This window comes from Phalacrocorax aristotelis, chromosome 4 (genome assembly GCF_949628215.1).
Source record: "Phalacrocorax aristotelis chromosome 4, bGulAri2.1, whole genome shotgun sequence".
NCBI classification, from domain to species: Eukaryota; Metazoa; Chordata; class Aves; order Suliformes; family Phalacrocoracidae; genus Phalacrocorax; species Phalacrocorax aristotelis.
This window is the reverse complement of record NC_134279.1, coordinates 15,837,647-15,859,335: the sequence shown is the minus strand read 5'-3', so window position 1 is coordinate 15,859,335 and position 21,689 is coordinate 15,837,647. Positions and strand designations below refer to the sequence as shown.

At 40.6% G+C, this 21,689-nt stretch overlaps 1 long non-coding RNA gene across 1 annotated transcript in view; it reads right to left on the bottom strand.

Moving 5' to 3' along the window:
* Positions 1-21,689, bottom strand: part of LOC142056915 (uncharacterized) — a 191,399-nt gene that overhangs the window by 84,738 nt on the left and 84,972 nt on the right. The window lies entirely within an intron of this gene.

Below are 21,689 nucleotides of genomic sequence, written 5' to 3'. Positions count from 1 at the left end.
ATGCATATCCTCCCCATATCATGGTTCCAAAGCAGAAGTCTTCCACCAGTCAAGACGCTTTTTCTTTTTATTTGTTTGCCTTAATGATTTTCATGCTGGTGTTCAAGGTACCAGTTTTGGTCAAAGGAGTTACACCTGTGGAGCCTAGAAAGCAAATGCGCAACGAAAGACTGACCTCTTCAGCCTGGAAAAGAGATGATTGAGGCATATAACAAGGCTGACAAACATGAGCAAGTAGTCTGGAGGAAGTGTATAGGAATCAATTCTTTCTTCTCATACAAGAACTTGGGACTGAAAAATGAAGGTAGGAGTCAGGTTCGAATCAGAAAAGAAATGGCTTTCCACACAGTAAGTTACATACATGAAGAACTCCTGGACCAAGGACAATGTGGATGCAAGAACCCTGCATAAGATACCAGTAAGACAGCTGAGAAATATTTACTGGAAGTTAGTCAACAGACAAACAAGAGGGGGTTCGTGAAGTCTCTTTACTGAACAAAGAATGGGAGACTAGTGAAGGGTGCCATCGCATCTATTCTTACCCCTTTTATTTATTTTAACTCTTCTTGAATCCCTGTTTGTGGTGTATGGTTATGGCTTTCCAGCTTGAATTCCCCTCTGGCATGTGATGTGTCTTTAGATACACGCAGAAACAAGAGTGGAACAAGGCTGCCTTCCGTAGCAGAGTTGCATAAGGAAAACTACAGATCATTTGCGTTTCTAGAGTAGAAGCCAGCTCTAATGAGATGAAGGCATTAGGTTTGCATGAACTATGTTCCTCTTATTCAAACATCCTGTAGTCAGTAAAAGTTGAGCTTACTGTGCAGATGTAATATTCATTACTGAAATGTGTCTCTGCATCTAGCTCCTCTTAGCCCTCTTCCCAGACAGAGAGGTCATCTGGATTTTTTTTCCACCTCTCGTACATATTGTAAAATGGACATCTGAAATATTGCATCACCTATACCACATTAGCAGTGTTCCTTTGGACAAGAGCCACCACAGATTTCTAGTTCTGCCCTGCACTTGCTGGATTCACATGCTGGAGTCAAGGGCCTCAGGCTTGCAAATTCCTGACTGTGAACTCTGTGACTGGACTACAGATCTCTCCTCCTCCCACCCTTCAAAGTATTAGAGCTCATTACAAACATCCGAACTTACATGAGTGTAAGGAAAAGGCACACAATAAGCTTTTTTCTTTCTTCCCTTCTTCCTTCCTTTCTTTCCCACCCCCTAAACAGTGGTAGAAACAGACTTGCCAAGGCTTTCCCCTCTTCCCTTGCCAGCCTTTCAGAAGCATACTGTACGGAACATTAACTTGAGAGGAACTCAGACAGATGCTTTGCTTAAGCAAGTTCTCTTGATCCTGAACCTGGGAACGTTTGAGTTAATGGGAAGTAGTTAACAGTTAGGCTTGATGAAGTGAACGTGGCAGTTTATGCCAGTGTAAAGGAAGCTTGTGCAATCTCCAGGACGGTTACACCACTATCAAGATGGAACAAGATGGAATAATGAATGGGCTCAGACTGCTCAGATTTCCTCAGTGGAAGGAAAGAAGTCTTTGTTATATCCACAGTAATAAGAACAAAAGTTTAACCAGTTTTTCATTAGCTGCAGAATCTTCCCTTAATTTAAGCTAGCACTTTGTTTAACCATTCACCGTCAGCTGAAACACCTAGTGCATAGTCTGTGTGCTTTGGTATCAGCATGAGGAATACTTAGCCAAGCATACTGATGCCCTCTTCCTAACACTAACACTGACTTATGCAACTTTCAACAGGTCTCACAGCCTTTTATAACTCATTTGTCAGTTTAAGATAAATAACACCAGGCCGAATTCAGGGGATCTCATGGGGCTTAAGAGGAGTTTGTAAAAGCATGTTAGACAAACTTAACCAAAATTCCTTTGCAGCTGCAAATTTTGTTAATTCATTAGACCATCTCTTATGCCATAAAAATGCAGAAGCAGTTGCTACTGTTGTTTCTTCTACTTAAAATGCAAGATGAAAAGCATGATGTCTAAACTTGCTTGTGAAGACAAGGTAAAGAAGCGATAATAGAATTCAATGTATGAAGAAAGTGGGAGATTCATTGCCACTAAAAGAGCTAAGATCAAGTAACTGTATGTGCCTGCTAAATAGACTGGCTGAAATTCTGCACCACAGCACACCACTATTGATTTGAAAGAATTTGGTCCAAGTGCTGCAAAAACTGCTAAATAGGCAAGGATTATACTAATGGCCCTGAAAGACATAACTTCAGATGAAGTGTTTTCAGAGGTGCAGTGCTATCTGTCAACAAAGCACAAATAGTGGAGAAGAGACACAACCTTTACAGGACTGATGGAAAAACTGAATCCACAAATTCAGTGTGGCATTGAAGTTCCAGGATAGTAGCAGGTCCCTAGGAGTCGCTAAGTGACAATTAGACACATTCCTTTTAGAGACTTTGCCTGAACAGAAAGTAAAAGCAAAACCATTTCAAAGGTGAATAAATACTCACTGGAGGCAAGGCATTTTCTTCCAACTGTGTTACCAAGGCAGGATGATTTTATGAACATTTTGCAACTTGCATGGCAAGTGCAGGCAGTTTATTTCTGAGATGCTGTCAAGCCAGAGGATCTGAGAGTAAAACAGCGATGACAGATGCGGAACTGCCCTTCCTGATTCTCTTCCCTTGGAAATCTGAGGCAATTCATAGAGAGGTTTTAAAAAAGTGCCCTCTAGCTTGTATACGACAGCTTTTATAGACAGCTAGCTTTTTCTTTTCACATAGGCACTATGGATTGGCTGGGGACCAAAAGAAGTTGAATCTCACAAGCTTAGAAGCAAGCTGTTGCCATCTCTGAGCTCGTTCACCAATGGCTAGAAATGAGGGCCAAAAATAGCTTCAAGCTATGTTTGTTGGTCTCCTGATCCTTAAAGAAATTAGTCACTGATATGGTTCACAGCATAAGACAGATTCACTGTTGTCTTCTTATCTCCAAAATCCAAAGCTCTTCAGTAGCCTTTCAGGCATAGATACCGTTCATTGCATGCTACTCAATATTTTTCTTCAAACATGTATAATAGAGGGGAAAAAAGGCAACAAGAACTGAGAGAGAAAGGAGAAACCCTATGGCAACCTTGTTGTCTTGCAGTCCCATTCCAATACAAACCAGCCACACTCAGCATGGTAAATGGCTGCTTTCTAGCAAAGCATTAAACCAAACACAGAGAATTCAAATGACTAAACTGCTGTCTGGCTTTGGGCTGAGACACAGCAAAAGTTCATTAAGTCCCTCCAATTTCTGTAAGAGAAAGGCTGAAGTAATGAAGTAGTCTGTATGAGGCTCCCTTCTTACACAGTGGAAGACGACAGGCTATGGAAAGCAATTTTCTGGAGTATTAAGCCCATCACATTTTGCTGACTGCTTTTTGTATATCATGATTCCCAATCTTGTGTTCAAAAATCTCGCTGCACTGTAAGCCATTCATCTTCAGTTCGCGTTCAGTACATGATACCATCGCATGCTTTTCTTGCTTCAAGTGCTTCTGATGACTTTGAAAAGAATTGGGTTTTCCTGATATAGAAAAGGTCAATGCTTTCTACCCTTACTTAGTCGTTGGGGTACACATACAGAACGTCCTTTCTGGAGATAAATGAATGCTTCAGTGACCCTTTGTATATGCAAAAAGTCTTACAAACTTTTCCAGACAGGAGAATGAGACAATGGGGGAGTAGGGGAAGAGGCTGAATCATCCCCTCAAATGAGTCTCCAAAAAGCTGGTCACCCACTATGCATTGGGTGCCCAAGAACAACATAATTTAGTAAGTGGCACTCAACCCAAACACCTGGAATCTTGTGATGTCCACAGTTCATTTAAACTTGCATCTTGAATTAAGTAACAGTCAGAACGTCTGGAGGACAGCAGTCAGGACACATGGCCAATCCTCGCTACCCAATCCAGCCTGATGAAATGTAATTCAATAGATTTCTTCTCCCCCAAAAATCACTCGCTCTGGAAGTCAGCTCTCAGAAGACTTCACTGATGCAATTTGTTGGCTCTCTGGGGGGAGTAAATACGCATCAGCTGCTTGTCACTAATAGTGATTTTTTCCTCAATGACAAAGCACTGTCCTCTAACTTGGGTGAGTTCTAACTCTTCTTCAGTTACAAGACTATAGAAAAATCAGATTCTTTAAGAGCTGGCATCTTATTCTACATCATCTTTTTCACTTCTTCACTCATTTCCATGTATAAAATGACCAACACTCGTTCTTACTCAGATTGGAAAGAGCAAGGAGCAAGAATGGTAAGGATATGAGAGTAGGAATTAAGTGAAAGCAGTTGAAGCAGTAAGATTGTCTTTGTTTTGAAAGGTTATAAAGTTTTGGTAAGGCTCATGAAGCTAGGAAGGGGATGGGAGGGTGGGAAATTTAATTATCCTGAGCTGTAGGAATAGAAGTCTATTTTGGTGAGTATGTCTTGGCAGATGGCAGAGGACAATGTGATAAGCTGTGGGGGTAGAGAGATTATTTTGGTCTGATAGGCAAGATCTTGGCATGGTTAAAGAGTTTAACAGTGGATGAGTAGGAGGCCAGAGGATGTATTTAACTTAATTTTTTGAGAGTGTTCCCGTAGAGACATCAACCTGTTCCAGTGTAATGGCTTTTCATGCAATTTAGTTCTTCAGTACCTAAGGGAAGCACAGCCATGTAGTCCTCTGGTTGCCAAGTTCTGTGATTCCCCACAACTCCTTTGCAGTATGTACACAGGGTTGTCACTGTCTGCACCTCTGAACACGATTCTGGTCAGGAAGTATTCAGAAAAGAGCTTGGACTCTGACAGCACAGTATGGATGGTAACACAGGTGCTTGTCTGTACTTGCAGTCTGGGGTAGGAGCTTGTTTACTTCTACTGAATGGATTAGCCTGGCCAGAGTTTCTGTATTAAGTTCCCAGCAAGTATGCATGAAGTTGCTGGGATCCAGGACATAAGTGGATCCACAGTTCCCCAGGTGTCTGATCATGCATCTCAGCAACAGCAGGGGGCAAAACTTAACATATATAGAGTATTACTAACGAACTTAGATGCAGTGGTGATGAGCAGGGAAAAGTTGACCAGGAGCCCTCAAGTTCAGTGAAGAAGTTGGAGAGAGATAACATCATCATGGAACATCATACTGTCACTATTAGTTACCGATTTATTATATGCCATTTATATTACATTTATTATATAATGTCATATATTATATATCCAAATCACCAAATTAAGGCTCTTCTAATGCAGTGTAGATGGGGGAGGAGGGGAAAATCTAGCCACACTTGTTGGGGCCACAGACTTTCTCTTGAAACTTTTCATTACTTTCTGCTTCGAGGCAGCATGTCAATACCACAAGCAAATAATTTCTGGGAGCTTTAATTCGACCCTTCTCTGTTTAATCTAATGTAATACCAATGCAAAGACTCTCTCAGTAGAAGTTATTATAAACAAACCTCAATCAAGTATGGAATTTGTCAGTGGCTTTTGAAACAAATCTGAGAGCTGCCTCTCACTCTGAATGTCCCTTTGGCATAAAGACTTTAAAAAACTGCATTTTGTGAGCACATGGAAACAAAGATCAGAAGAATACTTTAGTGCCGTTACAGGCAGTTGAGCAAGGCAGAAAAACAGAAAATGAAACTAAATCAACAGGGGAGCCAATGCCACACAGACTCTGTTCTGTGCAGCTAAAGCTACGATGGTCATCATTGGTTTGAAATTGCATATTTTGAAAAACAACCTGTGATGAAAATATTCAAGTAGGACCAGCATATTTTATTTTACAGTGATCTTGCATCTCTCCTTCTTCCCTTTTTCTTTATAAATGCGTGAAAGAAAGAGACTAAGCACAGGGTGTCCATCTGTAGCATTGTGGGTTTAAGACCATAAACCGAAATATTTGGATCCCTATTAATTCCAATACACTGGACATGCAGATTCCACTACATTTTTTAAACCAGTGATATCTAGTCATAAAAACTTATCCATGAACACAAGGGCAAAATTTCCTATTAGAAAGCTACAAGGTCTTCTACACTTGTCTCAGCTTGTCCTAGTTCACGTACATTTAGTTTCTCAGCTTTATATTACGTTAAAATAATTTGACCAATGTTTTTATTACATTATCTTTGTTTACAATGCAGGAACTGGAAGACAGTTCAATAAACATGCTGCTAAATAAAAGCTAAAATTATGTAATTCAACTGGGTTGCATAATTATTTTAATTTTTTTAAGCATATATTTAACAAGATGAACAGATGATGTCTTATTCCTCTTGCCCACAGACAAATCTATTTAAGAAAAATATTTAGGGTGACTTTTCAAAGCATCTACCTGCTAGGTACATTACATGTTTTTCTATAACCCCTGGAAAGATTGAAACTATATATTCTCCTTTTCCCAGCCCTTACCTTCTTGCATGGAAATCAGCAGGTTTAGAAGTAGATGTGAGGACCATGTCTGTTGTAGAGTGGCCAGTAGAAGATCTTGTTAATGATATGCATTCAAAGGACTCCTGACTCAGGTGTGCGGTGCAGTCCTGAACCACTTTCAGTATCAACATATTCAGACCGTCTTCAGCAGTGTAATGAACCCAGATATTAAATCCAAAACCCTAACTTTAATGGCTATAGGGTTTCTAGCCTTAGATGCCATGACGAGGGAGATTTCTCAGCATCTCACAGTTACAACACAGCTTCGCAAGAGCCAAGGTACAGAGAAGGTTGCTAACAAAGCCCTTTTACAAACCACTGTGCTTAATTTTTAGACTAGAATTCCACACATCCTTTAAGTCCCCATAAGGCAGATTGAGGAGAGATTTTGAGTTTATCGGGGCATGATTCAACTGCCTAAAAGGTGACATCTAGCACCATTTCAGATAGTGAAGATGCCCACACCAGACTGGAGGGTAAGACACAGTAACAATTGGAGAACCTTGTCCTTCGGTTACAGCAGCTGGAGCCAGGCAGGACACCAAATGCATCTTTTGGGGGGAGGCAATTTCTTAAGCTTTTGGTACTATAAGTTTTAATTTGCTTTTCAGGCTACACTGCGCTACACATCATTCATTGACTGCATTAAAGGCAGTTATACTTTGTTTTCCATCTGCTTTCCTATAATGCTTTAAGTTCCCTACATCCTCACCATCTATTGTGAGAGAAATGTGGAAGGGAAATATCTCTAGGAAGGGAGAACACCAGATGGTACCCATACCTAATTATCCACTTAACAGTGAACTGTGGCATCCTATTGTTACCAGAGTCTCAAGTGTTGTAAAAATCTCAGTGCCAATGACAAGGTCATCAGGCCATGACTAAGTCTGCCTTTTGGCAATGTCCAAACAGGAACCTTGGCTGTGGTGGTAAGAGGCAGACAGCACATTGCCAGCCGGTGATATCATACTATTGACAACTGGCCTTTCCACATGTCTGGGGAAAACTATGGAACATTGTAAGACTTGTAAAAAAGGCTGACATTCTATCAACCCATTTTTCCTCCGTAGTTAAAAAAGAAATCAGATAAAATGTGGGAGAACATACACGAAATACAAACTAGGGGAAGATGCCAAACAACCTGTTACTGAACATGCTGCTGCCATGCAAATATCCAATGGCATTGTAGCCTGGGTCATCAGACCCCAAAGCCTGCAGCATCAATCACCAGACAAAAAGTGCAGTGCTGGATTCAGGGTTTGCAGTGTAAAGATTTACATGCATTATATAACAAAGGAAAACAAAAGCAACCTAGGATCTCTCAAAAGGTAGAGAAAACATGTGAAAAGAATGAAGCTGCTGAGTGTGTTCTTAAAAACCAAGAAACAAACTGTTCAATGCAAGGAATCAGCTCAAGTTTTGCAGATTTCTTAATGGAGTAGCGGGTCATGCTCTGCAATGCCCAGAGCACTACAGAGAAAACAACAGTTGCTTTTAAATTTGACCTGTGGACATGCAGGGGAAAATATCAGCAGAAATGTTACACTCCTGTTTAACAACAGAAAACAAGAGATAGCAGAAGCAACCAGCTGGACCTGGTCAAGCTGGTCAAGAAGCAGGCTGGACCTGCTGCAGTACATTTTGCAGTGAATCAATTTCTCTCCTCCCTTTAAATAATTCCTGTCACATTAGGATAATTACTGGATATTATGAGATGACAAATAACAAAATGACATCACATGTAACACAGGAAATCTTAGAAAATGGGATAAATGGAGCTTTTCAAAGCTAAAGAAAGAAATAATAACAGATTGTACAGACTAGCTCCTGTATGACAAGCCAATGAAAAACAAAGCCTGAAAAAAACCAGTGCCCAAACTGAAAAAATACTGTTAGCATGCTAACCTGAAAACCTTTAGTGAATTAATATACATATCAATTAATTCAAACATTAACTGTATTTATCTGGATCAAAGCTGATCAGAAGTTTCTCACTTAAGCAGTTCCATAAAAAAACCAACCTACTTCTGAAAAGAGCAAAGCATTTGATAAACCTGCAGATTGTGACAAAACCCAATGCTTTGAGAATATTCAGTTTTTTAAGTCTTAAATGTCATTTCAGCTTTTTTTTTTTTGTTTGTGTATTTCTCATCTGATCTTATAATTTTGTATCTGGCTTGCTGAGTTCTCCCATGCATGTAACTGTAATAGCTGTTCACATTCCCTGCTAGGTATGTTGTTTTGCCTACACTTGCTGAAAATATAAGCATGTGTGTTTGTGCTGTAAATAAGAGCCGGACAATGGTTTTCAGCTATATCCACTCAGTTTCCCCACCCCACCATCCTGACCCGAGCATTCACACTATCTAGAAATGCAGCAGTTTGCCAGGACTAATACATCTGCCACCTCTAACGTTACACATATCATAGCGATACCACTGTCAGCAGCAGCATCCTAGTAATGCCCTTAAGGAATTAATAGCTTCATATTGGTCTTTACAGGACATTTAGTAATAAACTGTGTCTTAAGGCTCAAGATAACAATCACTCCACAGTTCACACACCCTGCCTTGCCTGCGAAACACAGAATCGATGGTTCCACAAAGAACAGATGATGCTGCACCTACATTGCCTTGCAAGTGTGCCCAAGGGCATGGCCCACAGCCAGGGTCTCACTGAGCACCTAGGCTGGGGTCTGCAGAACACGCCTGACTCAATTATTCCATCAGTCAGCTCTCTCCCCCTTTGTAACTGAGGGGTGGTTGCTTTGCACCATCCATCCCACTGTGGCATCAAGATATGGCCAAGGACTCCCCTGGGCTTGAGAGTGCAACAACAGTCATCCAGTTTAGGTATAGCCTATGCAATGACTGTATCAAAGTCATATATATGTACAGTATTTCACAAAGGAGTAGAATTAAGATTATGTAAGTTATCTTAATGATGCTGTGCCTTTTTGCATGTTTGGTTTTGCAGGATTGCTTTATATGCTATGGAAGGAACAGCAAAGCACGAATTACATGCTCCTTTGGTATACCCAGTAGAAAAGAAAGGAAAATATGGACTTTCAATAACTGATCCTGAAAGCTTTCAGACCAGGTACAATCTCACACAGCTGTGGTGATAAACTTCATATTCTACCACAAGACAGTGTACCAAGAGGCTGCCAAAAGAGTGTTAACAGCACAATCACAAAACACTGAATGAATCTATGCCAATGGCCAACAAAATCTATGGCAGCCAGGCTTTCTTCATAGCAAGAGGTGCCAGCTATACTCTGTAATGCAATCCACTCTAATCAGGCTTTACAGTAAGTTCAGTTTTCAATTCCCCCAGTCTATTCCATTTATCACCATGTGACCTCACCCAAAGAGAATCCAAAAAACACATCCAGCATTTTTTTTGGTGTAGTTCTTGTCCCTTGATTCTTTTTTTCCCCTTCCAGAAATTGCCGGCATAAGTGAATACTTGCAGTGTTTCTGTTCCGTAAACGGCTTCACGCTTAGCAGCAGGCACCAAAAAGGTTCAGTTCTTGCTCTGATCCTGTGTTTATACTGAGCTGGAGGTGGATTTAAACCATCTTCCATATTTGGGGTCTACTTAAAGCTGAGTGACCTCAGGGCAATCTACTGACGCTCCATCTCCTACGTCTACAAAGAGGCCCTTTTGAGCCTTGAGCAAGTAAAGAAGAGCCATAATATGCTTCCTCTCTGCCTCACAAGAATGAGTGCACAAACTCTGTCCCGTGCCTGCCCAGAGAGCCACAAAGTGGCCTTACCATGACTGACAGGCTCAGGAAATAGGAATGCACAGAGGGAGAAATCGCATTTCCCTTTCCATGCTTTTTGGATAATGGACCGAATTGCCTGAAACAATAAAAGTCTCCCCTGAGACCCCTAGGACTCAGAGGCATCTATAAGACTATTCAGATGCATCACCATACTAAAGGAATACCCTGATTCCTCATGAGGCCTGTTTGCCTTTCGTTACATGTCAGTAATCGCTCACTCCATGGCAGGCATGCTAAGCGGAGAGGGGAAGACAGACTGCCTGACCAGCCTGCCGCTGTCCTGGCAGCCTCAGGGAAACAAGCAGTCGTGCCTCAAGAGGTTATGCCAATAAGCAGCCCTACGAAAGAAATGATAAATTGAGAAAATCTTCCTTAATGGATGCTTAAAAAAGAATAAGAAAAAGAAAGAGAGAGGGGCCACTCGAGGCACCTAAAGCTGTTAATAATGACAAGAGAAGAAGGGATTTCTGGTTAATCAACATCAAGGTCACAGTCTTGTGGAATAAATTTCCTATACAGTAAATAACTCACACAGGGTGATGGCATGTTTAGCATCAACTCTTGGCAAAGATTTGTTTGCTTAATGACTTTTCTCTTTTTTTTTTCCAGGCCAGCCACCTTTGACTGGAGAGAGCTTGTTAAAAGAGCTAAATGTCACTGAAAATGTGCTGTTAATCCTACTCTTCAACAAATGTTAACCACAAAGTGATAATAAAGAGAAAAAAGAAAAGATGTGGTTCCAATCAGGATTACGCTTGGTAAGTGCAGAGACCCCCATGACTCTCTAACAGGCGGCTCTCATACTGTTTCTCCAAATATATGTCACCATCCCTGATTTTGCAAAAGTACTTTGATGTTCGTTTGCAGACGGATACACTGCACTTTTCCTTTGGCTTGTACAAACAAAGAGAGACATTTTGGTTTTCTTGGCAAATACTGTCAGATGTTTTATGTGCAGCAATGAAAATTAAGTAAATCTTTGATACTACAAGTCTTCCTCAGTTGAAACAAGCTTGGCTCAGCTACTGGTGGATGTAAAGAACAAATTTGTAATTTTTTTCTAGATAAAGAAGTTTACAGATGTCCTTAATGTTTTGAGGATCTCAGCACTCACAGACTTTAATGATCTCTGTGGAAGCTATTGGGAAGCGAGATTTGGGGAAATGAGCACATTAAACCGGCCTTCAGCGCTTCCCAGATTCTGACCTTTTCTGCACACATCCTTCTAACTCTAAATTATCTCATTGATCAGCGTAATTAAGTTGTGAGCAACTATTCTTCTCTCAAGTAAAGTTTGCGGCTTCGATTTCATGCTGAAGGAGCATGTGAGCCTTCAAAAGCTTGCCTGTTCCTCCAAACACACTAGCTTAAATAAAAACAACAAAGCCTCAGATCTATGAAAAGTTACTGCTCCACCACCAGTGCTAACCTCCCTCAGGCTGTGTTGTTCTGCTTTTTCCCAAAGAAAAGCACCTTGCAATCTCTTCTTTCTATATATTCATTTTAAGATGAAGCAGTAACATTCTCAGGATGCCTGAAAAAAATTCTAACAATAAACTTCAAAGTTGTACATTTCCTAAAGTACAGTCTTTGAGCCTTGAAGGGAGTAACTTTTTCCGAGGTAGGTCAACAGTAATTTTTTTAATTACTTCTACTAAAAGCACTAATAGAATAAGCCTGAGGATCACCGCAAAGCAGTAGATTTCCTTTTTCAAAACTTATTTTTTCAATTAATCATTTTGCTGAAGAAAATTGTTTCAAAGATTTGCCTTTTTTTTTTCTTAGCATGTATTATAAAATAGTATATCTAAGCCTATCCAGGTATATTTTAGATAAACTTATGTTTAAGATAGTATAAATAGGTACAAAAGATCCTTAACCTCAGTGTTTTGAATATCTGAAGGTCAGAGTTTTGCTGTACTTCCATAACATTTATGGGAATAGGAGTGCATTTTTTTTGTCCATTTCTGTTGTGTTTTCCTTCAGTGTTGAGTAACCCAGTTCCTAATATCTTGGAATCTGAAGGAAATGACAGTATAGCTACATATATATGTTTGCGCAAGCCTTTAGATTTTTGTTTTCATCAGGATTGGAGTAATTTTGAGACTACTTTACAGATGCATTGACATTTTGTTTTACTCTTGTTTTTTTACTAGCTGCCACTTGCTGCAGCAGCTACTGACAGTGAAGCAAATACAACAATTTCTTTCTAGAAGAGTGTAAAAGCTTCTCATGTTCTGCAGTTTCAAAATATTTGGGAGACGCACTTGCAGGGCTTGTGAACCTTATGGAGCACTGCCTCGGAGGTGAAATGGAAGGCATGAAGTTCCAGTTTGGTCTCACAGGGCTCCCCCTTTCCGAAGCTCTCAGATCTTCCACTGCTCCTCAGTTTCACAAGCCTACAATATAGTTCATGGTTTTCTGAGCAGCGCACGTGGTTTAACAGACTTTGTACACTACACTTTTAAACATATTACTTCTGATGTCGTGAAAGCATGGAAAGGTCAATTTTTTTAACCTCCCTGTTGCTGTTCAAATCAGACAGGGGTTTCAGTTGGGTTCCTGTGTTCATTTTTGAACATTTCACACAAGCATCCAGCATTAATATAACCACAGCTAGCACTATTTGAAATTAATTATATCTAAGATTCCAGAACGCAATCTGGTAAGACTGCAATCCCCAGAATTTAAAGCAACGATAATTCAACTCGTTACAAACACAACAGCTAGGAGCTCTGCTCTTCGCACTGGCATCCTAATCCCATACAAAGTTGAGTTTTCATGTCCATCTTCCTACTCTGCAGTCATCATGCTAGTGGTCCTCTCTCATTGAATAGTGTTTCACAGCCACGTTCTTCTGCAGTCATCATGATGCTGACAAATAAAGTGAGCTTTGTCAACATTTGGGATAGGATCGGACAACTCTCAGAAAACGGATCTAACTGAAATAATTTATCCTTCTCCCTTCAAAATAATACTAGTCTGCACTGTTTTCAACAATAAATGCAAAGCTCTTCCTAACTTCAATAAATTATATGCATATACAAAGATTCTGGTAAATTAGTTCATCCAACTGCAGTTGCATAGGAGAAGAGGAAAGAAAGGAAGGCAGAGAGGATTTATTTCTTCTTTTAAGTTCATAGGAAATGTTAATTTAATCAATGAAGTGGAAGCAATATGAATATCTCCACAGAAATAGAGATTACCTCAAGATCTGGGATGAGAACCAGTTGGGTTTGGATTCTTCCTTTCGTACAAACACTCCATAGCAAAGTAGAATCCCAACTTTGAAGAAGCTTCGTTTCACACATTTACTAAAGATGCATTCATGGGTGGGGATTTTTTCCCCCTCTATAGGTTAGATTCTATCTCTTAGCACATCATTCTTTTCTAAAGGTCAAAATAAACAGTTATCACACACAGGCATTATTAGCCACTCACTTTCATCTGAAATGATGAACAGTGAAGAGCAGGAGACCCCTGGCAAAGGGCTATATGTACTCCATCTCAAAAGGAAATTATGCTTTTGGCATAATTTTGGTGGTTCTATATGTTCTAACATTACTCCTTACAGTTTCACCATTCATGAAACAATTCAAAATTCTTGAAAATATAATTCACACTCTAACTCATCACCACTGTATCATCTCTTCTTCTCTCACTTACTAAAACTAAGTATATGTGGACACCCCTCCCCCAAAACATACTTCTGCATGTGAGCACACACTCATCCATACTGTTTTACATTTTAATATATATTGCTTTTAAATTTTTAACATAGATGTGACTGAGAGGATCTCTGGTAGTGGAGAAATTAGATTGTGAAGTCAAGTGAGAGAGCCAGAAAATACAAAAACATTAAAATAACATTTTCTATTCAAGGTGGGGGCAGAGTTTGATCTTCTCTTTTCCAGTACAAACTCAGAGCAACTCTACTTAAGCTGATGAAGCTTAAGCCATTTAAAACAGGAATAGCCATGCTGCAGCATGTCATCTTCCTAGAAAGCAAGAGTCAACATTTTAAAGCATAAGTCTCTTTTCAGAGTTTTTAAGAATTTGTCAGTCTCTCGAATCCAGATGGACTCTCAAAGCTTAAGAGTCATGGCTATAATGAAAAACATGTTTAAAGTGGGCTAGAACCTCTTCTGATGAACTTAAGATGTGCTGCATACTCCTGGTTCCTGCAGAAACTTGTGGTGGCTCCAAGGTAATTATCATCTCACTTCTCTATTCAGGTACCTATTAGGAGGGACATTCTCCACTTTCTTCTGTAACTTCTTGTTCTTCAAGAGTTAGAAAGTAAGAAAGGATATGTGAAATCAGGACACCACATCAGTTGCGCTTACAAAAACATCCCCCAAAGTTGTAAAATATTCAAAGGGCATATTTTCTTTCTATAGATACAGCTAGGATCCACAAGTTCTTTCATGTGTTTTCCATGTGCAACCAACTGCTGACCCAAAATATCCAGTTGCATTTCAGTACACACCACAATTCTTTAAGTAGAAGAATTAAATTGAATCCTCTGCACCTTGGCAGAAGCACCAAAGCATAAATTTCACAGTTAACCCTGTATGGACAGAGTAGGCAGTATGGGCTTTATCACCATGTGCTACTCAGCAAGAATGAAGTAGATTTTTCTTCCTGTTCATCCACCACTCTCCCCTCAGATGCTTCTGCCAGGAAATACTTAAAGGGGGAAGAGCTACTCTTGCACACATGACATGAGCTCCAAGCATTCAATTATGCAAACTCATCTTTGCATGTAACAGACTGCGTTATTCCTGTAGCTACTGAAACCTACAAGCAGACAAATCTTACAGATATTTTGCTACTTGTGCCTTTCACGCTGTTGCCAATGTTTGCCAAATTGCTCACAAGGCACTGCAGATACTCCAGAAAATTAGTGAGCAAATTACCATTTGATAATAGGGAGTGGCAGTCATTATATGACAAGGCTGGGTCACTCCACAACAGAGTTAGCAAGTAATTTGCACTCCAGCAATCCACTGCAACATCAAGACTCAAAGGGGTTTGCTCTCCTGCTCTCACTACCCTTTGTATCGTTAAAAGAAACATTCGGGTAAGGTATTTAGGACCTGCTTGCCAGATTGCAAAGGTAGATGTTGTTTTTGGCTCTCCCAACAGATCTGAGCCCTGAAGCGAAGCCAAGACCTGTAATCATTTGCCTTGGCTGAAACAAAAATAAACACACCCTGTACTGTATGCACTTCTGAGGTAATTACTGCCATTAGATCACAGCCTGGAAATGAATTTTAAAGCATGCAAAGAGACTGAATACAAAAAAACCCTATGTTAAAATTATGTTAAATGTCTGATTATAACATGCCAAAGCAAGAAGAGCTCAACTGAAAGAAGGAACTTCAGCTCCAGCCCACCTTGTCAGACCCAACCACTGCAACCCACATGGTGAAGTTAAACCATCTCTTGGTCAGGGATGACCCATGGGCTCAGCAGAAATGGGTCAGCTCCCCCATTTGAGGTAGTGTTGCCTCTAGAAAAATAGACATGGTGTTCCCTTAGCACTGTTTGAAGTGTACATTCAACATATCGTGTGTTCCCCACTCTGCATTCTGTAATTTTTATTTCTAACTGCCTATCTACATTGCCATACATGCACTTACCAGCTGAGCATCACTCAGTCAAATCTCATTTCACCCAGTTAACTCCCCCCCAGACCTCAACAGCCCAAAGAGGGAGGTCTTAATTTCTTTGTAAGGATCACTGGAAAAGGAAGTGATATATCGAGAAGCTGAGTAGATTCCAAGCACTCAAATCAGCTTAGTAGCCCAGCAAAGAAGCCTGCCTTTAATGTCATAGCACATTCCCATTTCAATCCAGTTTCACTGTTCAACACTGTCAAGGAGATAAAAGCCATCCTGCTTTCCTCCAATCACCAAAGGCTGCTGGACCTCACGGCGTGGAATAACCACAGGAGTCAATGAGAGCTCTGGGCCCTGACTGCCGCAGGAAGAAGCCTTCCTGTACCTGGACTTCCCTCTGAGCCCTCTGCTGACCACATCACATACTGGAGGCAGCACTCAGAATTTCATACCAGTCCACCACCAGGATCACATATAGCCCTGCCTTTTCAAGTCACACTTCTGTAACCACTCTCTCCTACAAATAGATTTATGAATTGTTGCGCCATTGTACCCTTTCAAGGCAATAAACAAAACAAAAACCTGCCCTAGGGTCACACTTGATGCACTGGGGAGGGGAACAGATTTATGCTCAAGTCTTGGCTGCCATAAACACTCTGCGTGGCCCACTGGTGTGACTGGGACGCTGCTAGCTGTGTTTGCCTTTTCCCTGGCCTTGCTGTTACTTTGAAGCCATCAGAGGCTGCTGCTCACAGCAGCTTCAAGGTCCTTTGTTAGACTTGCTGCCGTTGACCCAGTGACAATGACACGATGTCTCTAACTTCTGATTCAGAAAACAGTCATTCAGATAAAGGGTACACTGACAGCCCATTAACTACAGCAAAGATTGTTGTTGCTGCTACAGTTTCAGAGAGACCTATTTAAAAGTAGATTAGGGTCTTGGAAACCACTCAGCTTATTCTGCCTTTTCCCTCTCTTCGTTGCGAGACAAGTTACCAAACCAAACCTGGCATTTGCTTCCTCCCTGATCTAGTTACAACTTCATTATAGCAATATTGGCCAGCAGCAAGTAACTTATTAAATAAATGCCATTTAAGTGCTTCTACCTGGATAGTTGATTCAGATAACAGAGATAGAGAGAAGGGAGGGGCTGGCCTGGCTCTGCCCACTTTCTGCCTTCCCTTGCAGTAGCAGGGCCAAGCAGTAAGCCAGGCAAGGCTGTGCAGCATATTCCAGTGCTGCAACAGGAGGAGAACTGATACAACCATTTCAAGGCCACATCAACTCTTTCCAACAATCACACACACAAAATCCCCTGTATTCTAATTACACAATCTTGGTCCTGTGCACTTTCACAGCTGTAGCTTTGTAGAAGCTTTTTTAATTTTATACTTTCTCAACACAAACAGCTTTCAACCCCTAAAATTACTTTTTCCCCACAAAGTTGACAGCAGTACCCAGGGAGCTGCCCTGCCTGCAGAGGGAAGAGGGCAAAAGACTCAGCCTAAACAGTTTAACACTTACAGTGTGTCACCAGAAATGTGGCGCTGGCTTAGTGCCAAGAAGCATAAATATTTCTTTTAATCACTGGAAGAAGAAAGAAAACCACCTTCTGAAATAAATGTTCCACCTCAGGTGCTTAAAACAAACAAGACTAGCCATAACCAGAATACTACAGGCTTCTGGGGATGGCCTGCTCTTCATAACATCTCTTGATGTTGCTCCAACATCATTTAAAGAATAGCTAAACATTTAATGAACATACAAAAGAGTGATTAGGTCCTTTATTTTTGTCCATAAAACATCAGGAGACTTAGTACCTGTTATGATGATCACTGACTACACAGATCATACCACCACCCACCACTTTTCCCCCCACCCCTCCTATGGGAAGCTATCCCCAGCAGAACAGTTGAACACAGACAGAGTCTGCAGAAAGCAGGTGACTGTTTCTGGTTATTTCAATGAGGTGGCCAGAGATGACTCACCTAGACAGGATTGGGGTTTAGTTTGTTTGGGTTTTTTTGTTGTTTGATTGCTTTTTAAACTTTGAGGGATAGATATGCTTTACAGAAGGGATTTGACAGAAAATAGTAATGGGACTAAAAATATCTGACTCAACATATGTGTATGCATATGTATATTAGAAACACATACACATTTATGTTTAACATTTCTTCAGTACTGTTTGCAATGAACAGATACTTAAATTCTGACATAGTAGAACAGAAAGAGATAAGTGCTCAAAGTTCATGACATGCATCTTAAACTACCTGATTCAGACCCTTTCATCAGAACATTCACAGGCAAGACCAGTTAGCGTGTTGCTTATTCCACTTCAGAAGATACCATCTTGGTTTTCACATAAACGTTTATTTCCTTGCCCAAGATCACAAGCCTTAACCATACAGAATCATCTAAAGGAGAACACTTGCAACCGTCATCAGATCTGTGAGATATGAAGCTTATCAAATTGGTGATCCGTCATCAGCTCTCTCCCTTTTCTTTCCTATAGAATTTCAAAAGTAATATAAAAACCCTAAAGTTTTTATTGTTTAAAAGGATCATTTAAGGTAGTCTTGCATTAACTTTGATGTATGCTTCCTTCAATGATGTAATTTACTGAATATCTACTTTCTGACCCAGGAATTTTGCAAAGATCATGGTATTATTACAAGAATGTTTACTTGCCATCTAACCTCACTTTAAACCAAATGTACAGTGAGTTTTTCCCCTACAAAGAAATTGTTAGACAACCTTTTCCACAGGCCTATAATCAACCCTTTAAATCAAACTTGAATAACAGACTTTCATTTATCAATTGATCCACTGTTTTCTGGCTTTTTTTTTCTTCCCCCCTTCACTTCTTTGGGTGCAGCAGATAAAAGACCTAGTTGTACTATCACAGCCCATTTCTTTGTAACCAAACTCTGCACGAGAGAAACTTTGTTTTTAATGGGGAGAGAGGGAACAGAGAGAGGGAGAATTAGTGTTTTTATGCCCCCTCGTTTTTCTTCCTCAGCTTAAGCTTTGTTATTATCATTTTAAGGCTTTGGGGGGAGGGTAACTGTGGTGGTAGCTGTTCCTATTTAAAAAAAAAAAACAAAACCCACAAAAATCTTCGAAAGCCATTGTGTAGGCAGGTCAAAGAGAAACCAAATTAAAAACCAACAGCTTTTGAATTTCGGCAGCCAAAATTAATGTTGACTAAGAATCAAAAAAGAAGGGGGAAGAGGTAAAAAAAAAAATGGCCCTATGGAAAGCAAGGGCCAGCTGAGAGATCTAGAGAACTGCAGGCTCTGAAGGGGCAAAGCTGCTCCTTTTGATGTGGGAGGTCTGCAAGTAACCTACTGGGACACTCCCTGGGCTATCTCATTAACCATGTCACCAAAGCCCCCCAAGGTCCAGAGAATCATAACATTATCTCTGACATTACCACACAGATACAAGGTTCCTTAGGCAGTCTATAAACATGCCTGTACTAACCAATTCATCGTGGCTTGACACCCCTGCAAGGGCTGGATGCCCTTTAGTGAGCCACATGAATTGCCCCAGTCATTCATCAAAGTTTCTCAGAGTGCATTTCACACAGCATTAAATTTAATTAAAGCAACATTGACTGCATTGTAATCCTCTGGAGGCTCTTTGTCAGAAGGAGCTGGTACACTTTCTACTTAAATATCTATTGTTTAGGTGGGATTTTTTCCCCCCCATTCCATTGTCTGAACCAAAGTGATTTGCTGCCTCTCCCTGTTTTTATTTAAAAACCCATATGTCATGAAAGAGTTCTGCATTCAAACAGGAATCCCAGCCTGACAAATAGTTCAGCTCCCATACACTTGTCTGCAATCACTGGAGAGTATAGAAGACTGTTTTAAAACTAACCAACATATAAAAATCCAACCCTCAATATACACAAAAGAAGATGAGCAGCAGAAAGGAAGCATGTAGGAAAAGCTCCATATTTGTCAGCAACATCCCTGTGCGTGCCTTCCTGCTTTGGTGCCACTATTGCCTTCCACTGGTGCTGTAATGAATGGGGGCTCCAGATGTGTTCCATAGTCCAGACAACCCTTGTCAAGAGCAGTGATTACACCAGAGCCCCACCCCTGCATCAATGCAGGGCTCTAGCATCCATCTTGGTGGAGAAAGCATCAGGCAGAAAACAACTCTCTAGGTGTGTCTTTTGCTGGGTCTGTTCATCCACACATCCAATTGGTTTCATTTATGTTGTACATTGTTGACTCCTCCTAGATCAGGATCAAAAGACAAACTTTGTTTCCATCCTGCTGGTTGCCTCTGGGTCCTTTCCACCAGCCACCTGCAGTCTAAAAGCCCTACTCTTCTGTTTGGGGTGGGGTGGGGGGGTATTTGCCTGGGAGAAGACAAGGAAAACAGGCCAGGCAATTCTCAGAAACAGAGGATTCCAACACTGCATTGCAGTGAAAACTCTGATGGAAACACCATTTTGCAAAAGTGTTGCGCCCACTTTTCCCCTTTTGTCCAGGAGTAATTTTTGAGAGCCATTTCTCTGTATGCAGTAGGCAGAGTGAGATCACATACCTTTCACAAACTAAAAAAGTGAAAATGTCTTTCACTGTTGCAGAAGTGAACTGCAGAATAGTCTAGGGAAATCTACCTTTTAACACAGTCCTACATTACCTGCAATAAGATTTGGCTACCCTACTATCTCCTCCCTCATATATAATGTAGTTTGCTTCTGTTGTGGTGGGGGTGTTTTGTTTTTCCTGTTACCAAACCATTTTAGATTTTTCTCAGGATGTCTACTATGGTTATGCTAATAGCAGCAGCATCCTTGCTTTACTCCTACATGCGATCCTTCTAAAAAGTCAACCTCATTATTACTCCAGTGGTCTGGGAGTTTCATTTCTTTCTATTTCTTTGTGGTTTTAATGAGGAGAGTAGAATAGAAAGCACTCACATTGCTATCATTCACAGTTATAAGTAGAGGATTAAAAAAAAAGAAAAAAGTCAAGTATAGTTTTGTATTTCTCCAAAGAAAAGCAACTAAGCAATTCTGCCCAGAAAGGGACCTGCTTGGGCCTCGAGGTTTCAAAGGACCTGACAGGGGGGTCTTTAGAGAAATTCTGTGTTATGCTCAGCCAAAATCAATGTTATTGTTTATCTCAGAGAAGTATTTATTTCCAGTTCTCAGTACTTCTCATGGCTCCTCATGTGAGATCCTCTGCTACCATGCCGTCATGGAAATGGTTCCACAAAATAACAAGAGATGCTGAAAAATCATATAATTTTCTTCACAGGATGCACCCATCTACACCACAGAGTCATGGACTATGGTCTAGATGCCTACCATCTCAAAACTAGTTTCTTACTGCTTGACAGATCTAACACTTAAGAGAATACCCAAAAAGATATTAAAGCGTTGCACAGGTCCTGAGCACATCCCTCACCTAGGTAAAAGTTCTTATACAGTTAAGCAGAAGAAATACAAATACAAGAGCAAAAATGCTATTTCAAAGGTGTAGGCTGAAAGCTTATGCGAGTCTTCAGCTGATGAGAACTGAAGATGCTTTACAGAAAGTAGGGAGAATCCAGTCAATTAACAGCTCTGGAAGAAACGGCCTCTGCTCTCTATCACCCTATAACTCTGCCCTATAGCAAAAAGGAGCGCAGCTTGTGTAGACGTAACCAGATTAATTCAACCAACCCAACTTCACTGGAGTGCAAACACCTCCTTTCCATTCTTCATACACACTCACTAACAGATAAGAGAACCTTGCTAATGCAGCATAATAGTAACTAAATTCCCCCCAGAAAATGTTTTTCAAAGTCAACA